General features: G+C 45.5%; 1 protein-coding gene across 1 annotated transcript in view; it reads right to left on the reverse strand.

Moving 5' to 3' along the window:
• Window positions 1-13,558, reverse strand: part of ATP7B (ATPase copper transporting beta) — a 479,681-nt gene that overhangs the window by 441,810 nt on the left and 24,313 nt on the right. The gene's annotated exons all lie outside the window — the stretch shown is intronic.

Here is a 13,558-nt window from a genome sequence, read left to right on the forward strand (position 1 = left end):
TGACAGATCCAGCAAGTATCAGCAAGCCTCATTGAAGCGCGTGTTGAAACGGAATTAAAGAAATAGTCATTGAATTGACGTATCCGAATAAATGATGCAGTTCCATAAACCTGTTTCAATATCTGAGACAAGAACACTTGTCAAGAACAGCCATGAGTGAGGAAGAACTGTGTTATCTGAGGAGAACAGCACAGAAAAACACTCTCGTGAGGTGCATGCATAAAATGGCGGCTGATTCGGAGAAGAAAACGCTGCACAAACTACGCACCTTCCGTATTCTCCAGATATGTATCATTAAGATTGTCCAAAGTTGGTGAGAAAATGAAGAAAAAGCCAGAGGCGAGCAGAAATAATAGCCAAAAGGGGGAAAAACCACTTTTGCAGCATGCTTCTTCAAGTCATTAGCTTACATTCTCCTCAGGCGAAAAAACAAAATGGCGGCCGTTCCGAAAACGGGGCCTCCGAGGGAATTAAAGAGGATTAAATGTAGCTTACTGACATAGCGACTGCAAAATTCGGTGCTCCGGATGTTCAGACAGCCTGTCCTCACTTTGTGGCATCCTCGTACTCGTAGTTACGAGAGAAAAAATCGGCGTTATCCTCCCGACCCCGGGAGCGTCAGGGAAAAGCCGCCATCTTCGTAAGGCGTTAACCACGCCCCCCCTATTTATGTGTTTTAAAACATAAATAAAAGCATTGTCATTTACAATGCCAATAATCTTAAACTCTCGCAAATGCGAGACCCATTGTACTGTAAATGCTTGTTCTGTTTGGTTATTGATCCGAGTTTTAATCAGTAATTGAAATGAAAATATCTAAGTGAAAGCGTTTTTTTTTTTTAAATGGGTGAGGAGAAGCAATGGGACAGAGCAATGTGAAGCGGGCAGTAGAGACGTCGCAGGGGTGTGGAGAAGCAATGGGCAAGAGAGGAGAATGCGGGTGAGAAGGAGAAACATTGGGTGAAAAATTAACCTCAAGCAGGCAGGGAGAAGTGCACAGGTGTGAACGCATGGGTGGGAAGTACACAAGGAGAAGTGCTACATCGAGAGGGTGGGGAAAAGCACATGATGACAGAGTCAACACGGAGCACCTCGGAATAGAAGTACACGAGGGGTACAGTTGGAAAAAGCATGCGCCCTCATGGAGTGCTTAACCAAAAAGAACAAGAGGCATGTTAACATCATGTCAGATATTTATTAAAATGTTGTTATTGGTTTTTTTCACAAAAGGAGTTCATAACGTAGAATACTGAAAACACACATCAGTACCTATAAATATTAGATTTAAACACATGTAGAATTTGTGCTTAACATAGGTTGCAGCAGTGAGACCCTCTTAGACATTCAGCGGGAGTGACGCACTGGTAATGTACTGAGTCACGGTGGTGCTTGGGTGTGATGCTTAGCAGAGTTTGCAGCACTGAGACTCTCTTGGAGGTGTAATGGGCCGTAGGTCCAGTGAGAGACTTTTTGAAATCCCTGCTCACGATACTGGAACGGTATTGCACTGGTGTTTCTAGACCAGCGGTGCCCCCTGTGTGCTCTGTGCTTCAAGGTGCACAGCACAGGCTCGTCTGACATGCCATCGAGCACATGCAATGAGATGGGGGCCTCTTTGTGCAGATGTGACCCTTTCTGCCCAGGTTTAGCACCATTCAGCAGCACTGCGTGTGCCACCGCCATGCACTGGTGACTTCTCGTGCAAGAAGTCCCTGGCACCATCGTAGGGTTGGCTTTATTGTGAGCCCTGGCATCTGTCTGTCTGCAGCACGTGACCCGGGCACTCACCTGTGCCCTGCAGCTGCTGGCACCAGAGGTGTCTGTGTACTTACTGGGCGCGGGGCACGTACCTGGCGCTGGCACTGCGAGCTGTGCCCCATGAACATCTGTTTCTACGTCAGGCATCCCATAATTTCACACTGGCTGCTGAGAGATGAAATGCTGCTTCCTGGTTCAGAGACAGGGATGTGTGCGGGCACACGCATGAACGCACACACACACAAATGCAGGCACCCATGCACACATGCATGCACACACTAACGGACCCACGAGCACACAAAGGCACACAAACACCCAGAAGACGAAGGACCACTCACTAGCAGACACGTGCACACACGCAATTAGGGCACACAAAACATATTTATACATTGGTGCACACAAAACACACCTGGAAACATGCACACACACACCCAGACAGAAACATGCAGAGAAATACACACACCCGAGCGCGTATACAGAGGGAGAGGCAGGCAAGTGTGCACACCACTGCTGCACACACACACGCGCACACCTTCACAGCACAGCTCCAGTGCACGAAGGTGCTTTTACATGCACTCGAGAGATTTATTTTATGTTTTCTACAGAGTGAAGTTCCACCGCTGACAACAGAGGATTCCTCCGAAAGTGAAATGGTTAAAGCAACACTTGCCAGTTAAATGAACTTTCCAGATAGTTCCAGTGGTATGCAACACTCTTACCGATTGTGGTCGTGGAGGAACTCGTCTACACATGAACTTCAGATACATCATGGCGTGTTCATAAAAGTGGCCTGTTTGGGAATCTTCTGAAAGATTCACCGTGCGTGGCGCTAGCTGTTTCTCTCCTTCCCCGAGCCACACATTCGACACCAACAGGAGGGTGGTAACCAGTGCTGGAAAGTAGGGGAAACTCGCCGGAAACTGGTTCTAGTACCAATATCTGGGCCGGATCCCCATGGACGTATGCTAATGCTGAATTTGCCCTGCTGTGGCTATGTTTATGTGCAATGGGGGCTCAGGACCACTCGGTTGGCGCAGCAATCTGAGGGCGGCGCGGAAAAAGATGCTGCAGCCTGTAATTTATCCATCAAGCGGGGTGAAGTCAGACTCCCCGGGCCGCGGAGCGTCACCGTGATCCAAAGGGTAGCATCGCCGCATGAGTCACGCCGTCCGACCGCCTCTCTGCGGGGTCTTACACGGCTCACTGCCCCCAGTCCAAGTGAAGAGGTCATAGGAGCGCCGATGAGAGGTAATGCATTGAGGCCGTGGCATCAGCAACTACCACCGTCCATCCGTATGGTACTACACAACCTTCCGTCATCATGATGTCAGCCTTACACAGCCCTGGGTCAGCGTGATGTCACAGAACTCAGCAACATTTTATATAATAGCAGAAATACAATTCCCAATAACATGTCACTACAGAAATAGGACATCACAGAACATTGTGCCACAATACAGCAGGCATGCATCACACTGTATCATATCACCACGGAAAAACAATTCAGAACTGTGGGTCATATTACAGTGTAAATACGACATCAAAGCACAGTGAGTTACTATCTCAAAGGAAAAACGACACCAGGCGGAAGTCAGCAGGACTGCTTCATGCACTGCGAAGGCACGAGCCAAAGCAAACAAGGAAGTGTGGAGAAATAGATACAAGATGAAGAAAGGAGAGAAGTGAGTTAGACAGAACAAGAAATGAGTGAGGAAGAGTAACGGGCAGAGACAGAAGGTGAAAGAATACAAATATATAGAAAGCAGAATGAGGAGCGAAAGGGAAACGAAGAGAGAGCAAGAAGGGCTGGGCGAGAAGGGAGGGGGGAATGCCAGCAACAGAGGAGCCCGCGAAAGTGAAAGTGATCGTGATTACGATCGCTACGGAGGAAAGACACATGGCGCTGCGCGCGTGCACGTTCACGTGCACTGTAGCTTTAGGCCACGGCAGCACTTTGAAAAGCCCAGATATAAAATGTCTCTTCGAGCCTTTGGCTCGCGAGACCTAAAAACTACCTTTACAACGCATTCCATTACATCGCATACTACCTTTACAACGCATACCATTACAACGCATAATTTTAAATTGCATTTAAGGTAAGTATTGGATAGTATAGGGGTAAAAATTACTATTCTAACTCCAGGGGGTGCAACAGTAGGGTAAGTGTTGGATAGTATAGGGGTAAAAATTACTATTCTAACTCCAGGGGGTGCAACAGTAGGGTAAGTGTTGGATAGTATAGGGGTAAAAATTACTATTCTAACTCCAGGGGGTGCAACAGTAGGGTAAGTGTTGGATAGTATAGGGGTAAAAATTGCTATTCTAACTCCAGGGGGTGCAACAGTAGGGTAAGTGTTGGATAGTATAGGGGTAAAAATTACTATTCTAACTCCAGGGGGTGCAACAGTAGGGAAAGTGTTGGATAGTATAGGGGTAAAAATTACTATTCTAACTCCAGGGGGTGTAACAGTAGGGTAAGTGTTGGATAGTATAGGGGTAAAAATTACTATTCTAACTCCAGGGGGTGCAACAGTAGGGTAAGTGTTGGATAGTATAGGGGTAAAAATTACTATTCTAACTCCAGGGGGTGCAACAGTAGGGTAAGTGTTGGATAGTATAGGGGTAAAAATTACTATTCTAACTCCAGGGGGTGCAACAGTAGGGTAAGTGTTGGATAGTGTAGTGTAATATTATGCGTTGTAATGGTATGCGTTGTAAAGGTAGTATGCGATGTAATGGAATGCGTTGTAAAGGTAGTTTTTAAAAATGCGTTGTAGTGTCATGCTATGTAATGGAATGCGTTGTAGTGGATGTTGCGTTGTAAGTGTAGTGCGTTGTAAAAGTTGCGTTGTAAAGGTTGTTCCCCCAACTGTGAGTTCCTCTGAGATCAGTAACCTATCAAGACAGCTGTAAGTATAGTGGGCTGGAGCATAGCACATGAATGCCCTAACCCTGGGGTGAGCTACACGCCATACATCTATGCATTGCATGTGCTCCATCATTCCACGGGGGCGCAGACACTATATTGACCTTTGTGCTAACTCCCAGGGCGGTGCCAGTCCCAATTGCCATCTAGCACACAGTTGAAGTCCCCAGCCCATAAGATGAAGTCATTTGTGGTCCACCTCATGAAAGAACACCTTATCATCCATATTAGGGGCAAACATCTCCCTTCCATCCGATAAGCCATATAGTAAAGGGTACCTTCCCTCGATGTTGGCTTTAAAGCTCTGAACCTGGAATGGAACCTGTGGGGCGAACCACATCAAGCCCCCCGGCCATATTTGGAGTACTTGGCCGAGTATAATTGCCCCCTCTATTTCTTTTGTACCTCACTCTGCACTAGGTGCGCTTCCTGTATTAAAGCAAAATGCACACTCTGTCTCTGCAGGTAGGACTGTACTCTATATCGTCTCACGTAGGAGTTAAGTCCCCGAAAATTCAGTGTTACTAAATAATATCGGGCCACCATGTATTTACGTACCATTAATTTCCCCCTCCATCCCCACTCCAGCCCCACCCGCAGCCACCACCCCACCACCCACCCCTACCCCCATGCCGCCACTGAGTCTTGAGAAAACAACATAATGCAAATAGAACTCCCCGTCCCACCTACCAGATAAAAACAAAGAAACAACATGTGCCTTCCCAATCATAGCAACTCCTCCTCTCCCATCCAATCAACAAATCTTTGCTCCCCAAGAATGTCGGAGCACCCCCTGGCAAAACAAAACTCTCACAGTCGTCAGTCAATCTCCAAGCTCAGTAATCTCTGGGGGAGAAGCTGTACCTATCGACTTCAACAACTGTTGCCACCCACAAGCACAGAACAGACCCAAGTGCACACTCACAGCACACCAGTCACACTCTTGCTCTATCAACCCATGCGAATATCACCCTCCTAGAAACGTCACACTAAGGCACCCTCTCCCATATACTCAGCAGTAAAACCAATCAAACAAAACCAAAAAACAACTAAAACCGCAGTAAAAGGTTACAGGAGTAGGAAAAAGGAGTGGCTCCAACCGTGTTACTCAGCACACACCAACACAGTCACTCGTAACCACTTGTCAAGCATTGGACCTGCCAGACAGTTTACAACACAGTACAGCTGGACCTCCGGGGACCCCAAGGCCCTACGCATGCATGGACTGTCTCAGGCTCCAGTCTCCCAGGATCAAAGTTATGATGACGGATCACCCCAGGGGGACATCAGTGTCTGCAGCACCAGCTCGAACTCAGGTCCCTCTCAGTTGTCGAGTCTCATCCACCACATCTAAAGCACTCCCATCAGAATTTGAGGCCGTCACTATCTCCACCAGAGCTCTTGCTGCGTCCCTCACCAATCTTTGTTGCTCCAGATCTAATGTGCCATCCTGTTGAACTACTACTCTGAAGGAGGATGGGAGGCCCGCCTCCCTGGCGTCTGCACCTTCACACCTGTCAAGTGTGGCGTGATCTCCCTGTACACCACATCAACTCACAGGGGGCCGGCGCCGGGGTCCAACCATCTCCTCAGATCTCCAGCCAGTAACAGACAGCCTCAGGCATGGTGAAGAAATGTGAGCATTCATTCTGGATCACTATTTTTCTTTTTTGCCGGCTATAGGAGCATGTATAGCATACCCATTGCTTTGAATTTCTGCTTTATTCACCAAGATCAGACGCATTTGTTGCATTTGCCAAGTATAATCTGAGAAAATGCAGATAACGTGATTCTCAAATGTGGGATGTCTGGTCTGCTGGACTGCACAGAGAATGGCTCTGTAGTTTAGTATCCTCACAATTACTGTGCAGGGGGGAGGGGCCCAGTTGGTAGCCTCAGTGCCAGTGCTCGATGAGCTCACTCCACGACGAAGAATGTGGACAGTTGGGCTGAAGGGATCATCATCACCACCTATCGTTCAAGAAACAACTCCTGACTCTGCCCTTTCGCCCCCTCCGGGAAGCCTACAAATATGAGATTGCATCGCCAGGAGTGACCCCCTGTGTCTTCGGCCCCGGTTTCCGAAGTTGCCATCCTGGTTGCGAGATTGGCCATCTTAGCTTGTAGAGAGGCAACCTCCCTATGATGCTTGATCACATCTTTTTCAGTGGCCAGGGAATGGTCTGTCAACTTACAGAGGTCCACCCACAGCAGGATGTTGACATTCTGCGACACAGCTTCCTTTTTTGCCTTAACTCTTACACTGAATGCTTCAATCTATGCTGCCTGCAGGCCCGCCACACTTTCTGGCGGAGGAAAATTTGCACAATGCTGGTCCCAGGGCCATAAACTGGCCCATTTTTGTCTGCTGCGCCCGCTCTGCGGTCTATCTTTCCCCATCGTGTGACTGTCAGGCATAGGAGTAAATTAGACCACTGCTGCTCACCTCCAGTGATCTGCCCAGGCACCCGTAGCCTCCATTGTTGGTCCGCTGCACCAAGCGATCTCCGCAGAAATCAGCTGGTAGCTCCCACGCTATCGATTTGTTGGGAGAGTTGCTCCAGGGCAACAGATAGGGTTTCTCTCAGTCAATGTATTTCAAGGTACCCTGACTTCTCCGCCACACTTTCCTGCACAGGGCCGGTTAGCACGCAATTGTGTCATGCTAAAGGAAAGTTACTGGTGCATCCAATAACACTGGTTTCCAGGATGGTGGGGGAAACTGGATCACCTCTGGGCTATCCATAACCCTTGGGGTGTGATATCCCCCAAGCGGTAGAGGTTGCTCCCAGTCTCTGCACCGCACTCGTCAGGTCCTCAGGTGATGACAAACGTCATCTGGTAGTTCACCATCCGAGGGGCTGAATGGGGGCCAGCAATCACCTCTCGAGCTGCACCAGCAGGGGCTTCGGCACTCGGAGCAGCGGGTGAAGTCTTATTGCCTCTGGCAACAGCCTCAGAGGCGAGGGTCCCAGTTCCTTCGCTTCATGTGCCCCCCTCCGACTCAGGACAGGGCCGCATACTCTGCAAGGGCGACATGGCCAGTTCCCAAGGCAGGGCATGAAGTAAGCGTGGAGGCCCGGAGGGCGATTTAATCTCCCTAACCAAACAGTCCAAGCTGAGGCCTCCATGGGCTGCGACGTAGTCCACATTGAAATACAGGCCGACCATTGACTGGGGGAGTGGTCCCAGCATCTCCTCCACACCGTGCGGGGACCGCAAAGGTGCCCCGTCTTGTCCGGGGACTGAAATGTGTCCCCTTTTTAGGTCGAGCCTGGGCAGCGCATGTGCTGCTCTGCGAGTCATGCTGTATTGGAGCTTGGAATAGAATCCCCGCCTACTCTCCTTCGATATTTGTCATTGGCTTGTGTCATTGTCCTTCGTAAATGCTGGCTTCTGATTCATTAATAGGCTTGTTAGTCCCTCCTTAGTACCGCCTTGTCTTCAATCGTAACCTCCAATGAGGACTGGCCCTTTTACTTCGGTTGTTACACGGTGAGTCTTTTTTAGTCTGCAAGCACTATTTTGTTTAAATAGTTTCTCTTATAGCAGGCACGACATGTTTCCTGCAACATTCAGTGCGCCATGCACACTTTAAGTTTCTAAGCAGCCCGGAACAATGGCGACCACTTCTTTGAGTAGGTCTCGCATTTACAAGAGTTTGAGCTATTGACATTGTACATGACAATGCCTTTTATTTATGTGTTAATTATCAAAACATATAAATAAAAGGCATTGTCATTTACAATGCCAATAGCTTAAACTCTCGCAGATGAAAGACCTGTTGAATTGCAAATGCTTGTTTATTTTAGCACCCATGTCTCACAGTGGCAGCACTGCGAAGCCGCCAAAGTCCTCAGTGTAGTGTTGTGGGCCCAGGCCCACATGCTACGAATAATGGACACAGACTCAGTGTGGTAGGGTACTGGAACTGGCCTTGAGAAAGTGCACCTGGCCCTTTCATTAGCAGGATCACGTCACTCGTGATGCCTGTGATGGATGGGTGTGGGGTGCATGTGTGTCCACTCCCACGAGGGAGTGGTTGACTAACCAAGTGTCTGCTGAGACATTCCTCCTAAACTTTATTCAAAATGAAACAAAGTCCAACTTCTGGAAACAAACTATTCACATAGGATACCACACAGACTCTTGGTCCAGTGAGGCAGTCCGCGGAACAATAGTAGACAGGCGCATCTGGGAGCACCCGAGCAGCTCGGCACACGTCCATAATTTAACCAGAGTCTACTAGGCACGAACGATGTGTCAATGGAGTCCGGATTCCTTGGCAGCCTGTCGTTAAGGTACAAGTAGTGTTTAGGGAATTGATTGTTTTTAGCAAACAGCCACAGAATAGTAATGACTGTTATATTCCAGTTGCACAAAAGACAACCTAGTAACTAAGCCTCAGAATCAGAGAAAGCAGAAATGGATGAAAACTGTGACCATAGGTGGGCTTCTCATAGTCTTTGATATGGTCTGTTCCTGTCATTGTTAGTAGCACCTGCCACACAAGTGTGATACTTTTTTATCGGAAGGAGTGTGGGGACAGTGAGTGGTACGACTTTTGTGGATTACCACCGATTCCACAACTTTTCCTCATGGAAATGTGAGACAATATGTGATTTACCCCTTCTCTAAGACCCCATATTTCAAAACTATGTCCAACACAATGCATGTATGTATTTAGATAGTGTAAACCTAGCTAACAAGCAACAGAGCTATGCATTGCATTACTTGGGTGGATGGGAGACGATCTACAAGATTCGAAAAAGTTTGGATGGCCCATTTCGATTAAATTTTAAATAAGAGCTTACATTTTAAGGTACTTCTAATATGCTGAAATGTTTTCTGATGTTTCATGTGTTGACATATTTGTAAATTTTCCTGCACTTTTGTGCACTACAGACACTTATTTTATAGAACTTTATTGCACTATAGACACATTAGCTTCCTTTTAATAAGTAGCTAAAGCCATTTTTAACATAATGGAACATTATCTAGGGCACATATGTTGATGTTTTTGCATAGTCTAATGAACCTAATGCAGTATAGACACCTTAGCTCTTTTTAAAACAGGCAGGCAATGTCGTATTATTACACCCAAACACCATTAGCAGCCTTAATTTTGGCTATACTTTCAAGCTATACCAGGACTTACATTTTAATGTACGATGGGCAATTTAGTCATTATCTTTTCAATGACGAAATGATACTGTATCTGGTCTCTAAATTTTTTTTTAGCCCAAGACCATTCTGGATGTTATTCTGACCTTGTAGCTTTTCTTCAGCTGACTTTCTATGCTATATTTGGCTATTATGAAATGCATTATCACTGGATATTTATATTGCGTTACATGGATGAATATGTAAATTTTTGATAGACCTCAATACAAAAAAAAGAAAGATTATGTACATCAAGTAGGAATTACACTAACACAATTGACATATTACATTTTTTGGGAAAAGGAAGATTAACTGATTTTCCCAGAATCACACAATGTTTACGTCAAGCACCAAGGCTGTGATTCATGCTAGGGTCCTCGTGTGCTGTAGTCTGCAGCTGTAGCCACTCAGTTACATCTCCTCCCAGAATATTACAAAGTTCCATTGGCTAACCCGGGGGCGGGGATACTCTAGGCCTCAGGGAGGCAGAAAGAGTTTTGGGGCATTAGAGGTAGGGGAGAGGCCTGATGCCTGGTGGGCCGTGCCATCCCAGATCTTTTTCTCAAAGAAATAAAATATAACCCTGGTGTTTAGTGGGCCTGTAGTACAGATTGGTGGTAAGTCATACAAACTGCCTCTGCAGAGTGCAGAAAGACTGTGGAGTCCTTTAGGGTGGGTCAGGCCAGGTGCTTGAGTGGCCGATCACCCCAATATATTTTTCTAAAACAAAAAAAATAGTCCCACCTCTCAAATCTGTTCACTAGGGCAAGAGTGCTGGGCTCATTGTGGGTAGGGACCTGGCCCGATGCTTTGGTGGGCAACCCTCACTCATTCTCTCAAAATATATAAGGGGCTTGGTGTTGGCACACCCTGACCACCAGGGGAATGTGATGGTGCAAAGAAGGACAACATGCTGTGGCAGTCATGAACGGACTCCGACACATGGTCCTCATTGAAATGCATTGTAGCGAATCCCATTTTATTCAGTCACAAAAAAGAACACATGTAAAGTGTCACAATCTGGAGTTCAACTAGAGCAACAGGGATCAGATTTCTAACCCCCTGGTGCAAGGACTTGGCTCAATGCATCAACACGAATTAGAAATCAATTTGGACTGCAAGCCATACATAATCCACTAAGCCATACTGTGTGGGTGTTTTCTTTTCTGGTCACACTTAGTCCCTCTGGATGAATTCAGGGACATGGCGGAATTCCACGCCCTCTTTTGCAATGATTAACACTCTCAGAATACTATTAAGAATCAGGGGATAACCTTTAAAATATTAATTTCTTAAACCCAAGTCTAGTGCACAAAGAATGAACAGTAACCACAAAGAACGAGAACAATCTGCAGCAATGCATGACAAAACAACTGAAAATGATATGAACATTTCTAACATGGTTAGCAAGTTACTAGCATCCTAACACCATATCGTGACTTCTAAGCGCTACACTAAAATTTAGTAGAACCAGCTAATAGCAAGCTTATGAATTGAGTTTCTTAAGACAGATGATACAGAACACATTTTTCAGTGATACATAGTTGTTCAGCTATTCTCTACCACAGCCCTTGCCTGGGAATGAGAAGCAGTGCCGGGCTGAAGGTCACTTTCCGGGCCTCTCTTGGAGCTTCCCCGCAAATGGATCTGGTTTGTTGCAGCAAACTGGTGTGACCTCTGGCCTGTTAGTTCCATAGAGAAGCCTCTCCAAACTATTTCTAAATACAGAAGTTTTTATAGCATCTGATTGCTGATTTTTATCTCATATTTATAAGTTTGGTGATATTAAAGTCTCAACAAGATAAAATAGGTATGGCGATAAATGTGTCATCTCGATTCACATGTAGACATTGAAGCCACCTCTGTAAGTGTCCATACAAATATGGCAGTAACCATAATATAAACAACAAAAATATGTGATCCTAGATAGGAGGTAGACATGATTCTAACACTTCAGCATGTGTCTAAACTACACATTTCCTAATAGAAAGAGATAAGAGTCTGCAGGCAACCATGTAATAAAAATAGAAGAGACTTACATGGCCCTGTCACAGTGTTCATAGCAAAAGGGTGATAAGTTTTGGTCACAATATAAATCATTTGTTGGTGGTGTTATCCTCATTTTAGGAATTGTGGTTGTAGTGTCTTGCAAATTAGAAATGATGGAAGCCTTTTGGCTCCCGATGGACTCCGTAGAACTGTGACGTAAGTGTAAACCTGGAATGCAATGAAGAGTGTCTTAGAATGTTGAGCTTGTGGTTACACACACATGAATAAAGACGTTTAATACTAAGCTCCATATGTGGCATAGTCATTGGCGGGTACCCAGGTTGGGGAGGACGCTACACTGGTGGGTTGTCACAGGATTTTACCTTATGAAAAAAGGCTCACACTCTGCTGGGTTTGGTGAAACATGTTTGAGAGAAAACGATTATCTCTGATGATTTTCTCATAGAGGTTATGGAAGGTGCTTCAAAAGCTAAAATAAGAGTTCATTTTCTACAAGCTCTCACTATGTTCATCAGCCACATGAAAATAAAGTCTGCTATTGTGAAGAAAACATGTTCCTCCAGTAGCAGCAACAGCATGTTAGTTGATTCCGCAATGTATCTTCACTACCGTGTTCTAATGAACAACTAGAGCGCTAACATTCTGTATTGACAACAGAAGTAGGGCACATCTGAGCGCCATCTTTATTGGAATCAAAGCTGTAAAACTCAAAGCACTTCCTTTAGAAATTAAGAAAATGAGTTGTTTTGTTAAAAAATATTTGTTAAGTGCTCTAAAAGGCTAAAATGAGGATCCTTTTCTATATATTTTCGGAAATTTTCCTCATCAATGTCAGAAAAAAAGTCTGGTGTGCTGATTAAAGCAAGTGCTTCTATTAGGAGGAGCAGCCTGTCAGTTGATTCCGCAGTGTTATACTGCTGCTTCACCTCAGAGTTCTAATGAGCAGATAGAGAGCTAACATTGTATCTGTGTCAAAAGTGTGGCACACCTGAATGCTATCTTTATAGAATCAAAGCTGTAAAACAGAAAGCACTTCCTTTAGAAATGAAGAAAATGAATTTTTTTTGTCATAAATTATTTGGTTAGTGCTCTAGAAAGCTCCTCATCAATGTCAAAAAAGTCTGGTATTCTGATTGAAACATGCACTTCCACAGTCCGCAGCGGTATATCAATTTATTTCCCAGTGCTCTACTGCACTTCACCACAGAATTCTAATGAGGACCTAGAGAGATAACATTCTATGACAAAAGTGCGGCACACTTGAACACCATCTTGATGGAGCCAAATCTGCAAAACGGAATGTATTTTCTACAGAGAAGGCTGCAGTAAATGAACAAAATGAAGGGTTTCTATTTTGTCATAGGCATTATGGGAGTGGTCTAGGAGGCAAAAATGAGGACACATTTTCTATGAGTTCCTAAATAGCTCCCTTTTCCATTTCAGTAAAACATTCTGACATGCAGAGCAAAACATGTACTTCCAAGACCTGCAGCAGCCTGTCAGTTAACTCCCAAGTAATCAATTGAAGTGTCAACACATAGTTACAACCAGAGCACTAACATTTTGTATTCAAGACAAAAGTGAGGCCTCGCTGAACGCAATTTTGTTTGAATAGGACCTGTTCAATTTAAAGCCTTTCGTGGGGAGATTGCTGAAGTAAACAAGTATAGAGATGTTGATGCAGGTATGGAAGCAGTGGGTT

The sequence above is a fragment of the Triturus cristatus genome, chromosome 8 (assembly GCF_964204655.1).
Source record: "Triturus cristatus chromosome 8, aTriCri1.1, whole genome shotgun sequence".
Taxonomy (NCBI): Eukaryota; Metazoa; Chordata; class Amphibia; order Caudata; family Salamandridae; genus Triturus; species Triturus cristatus.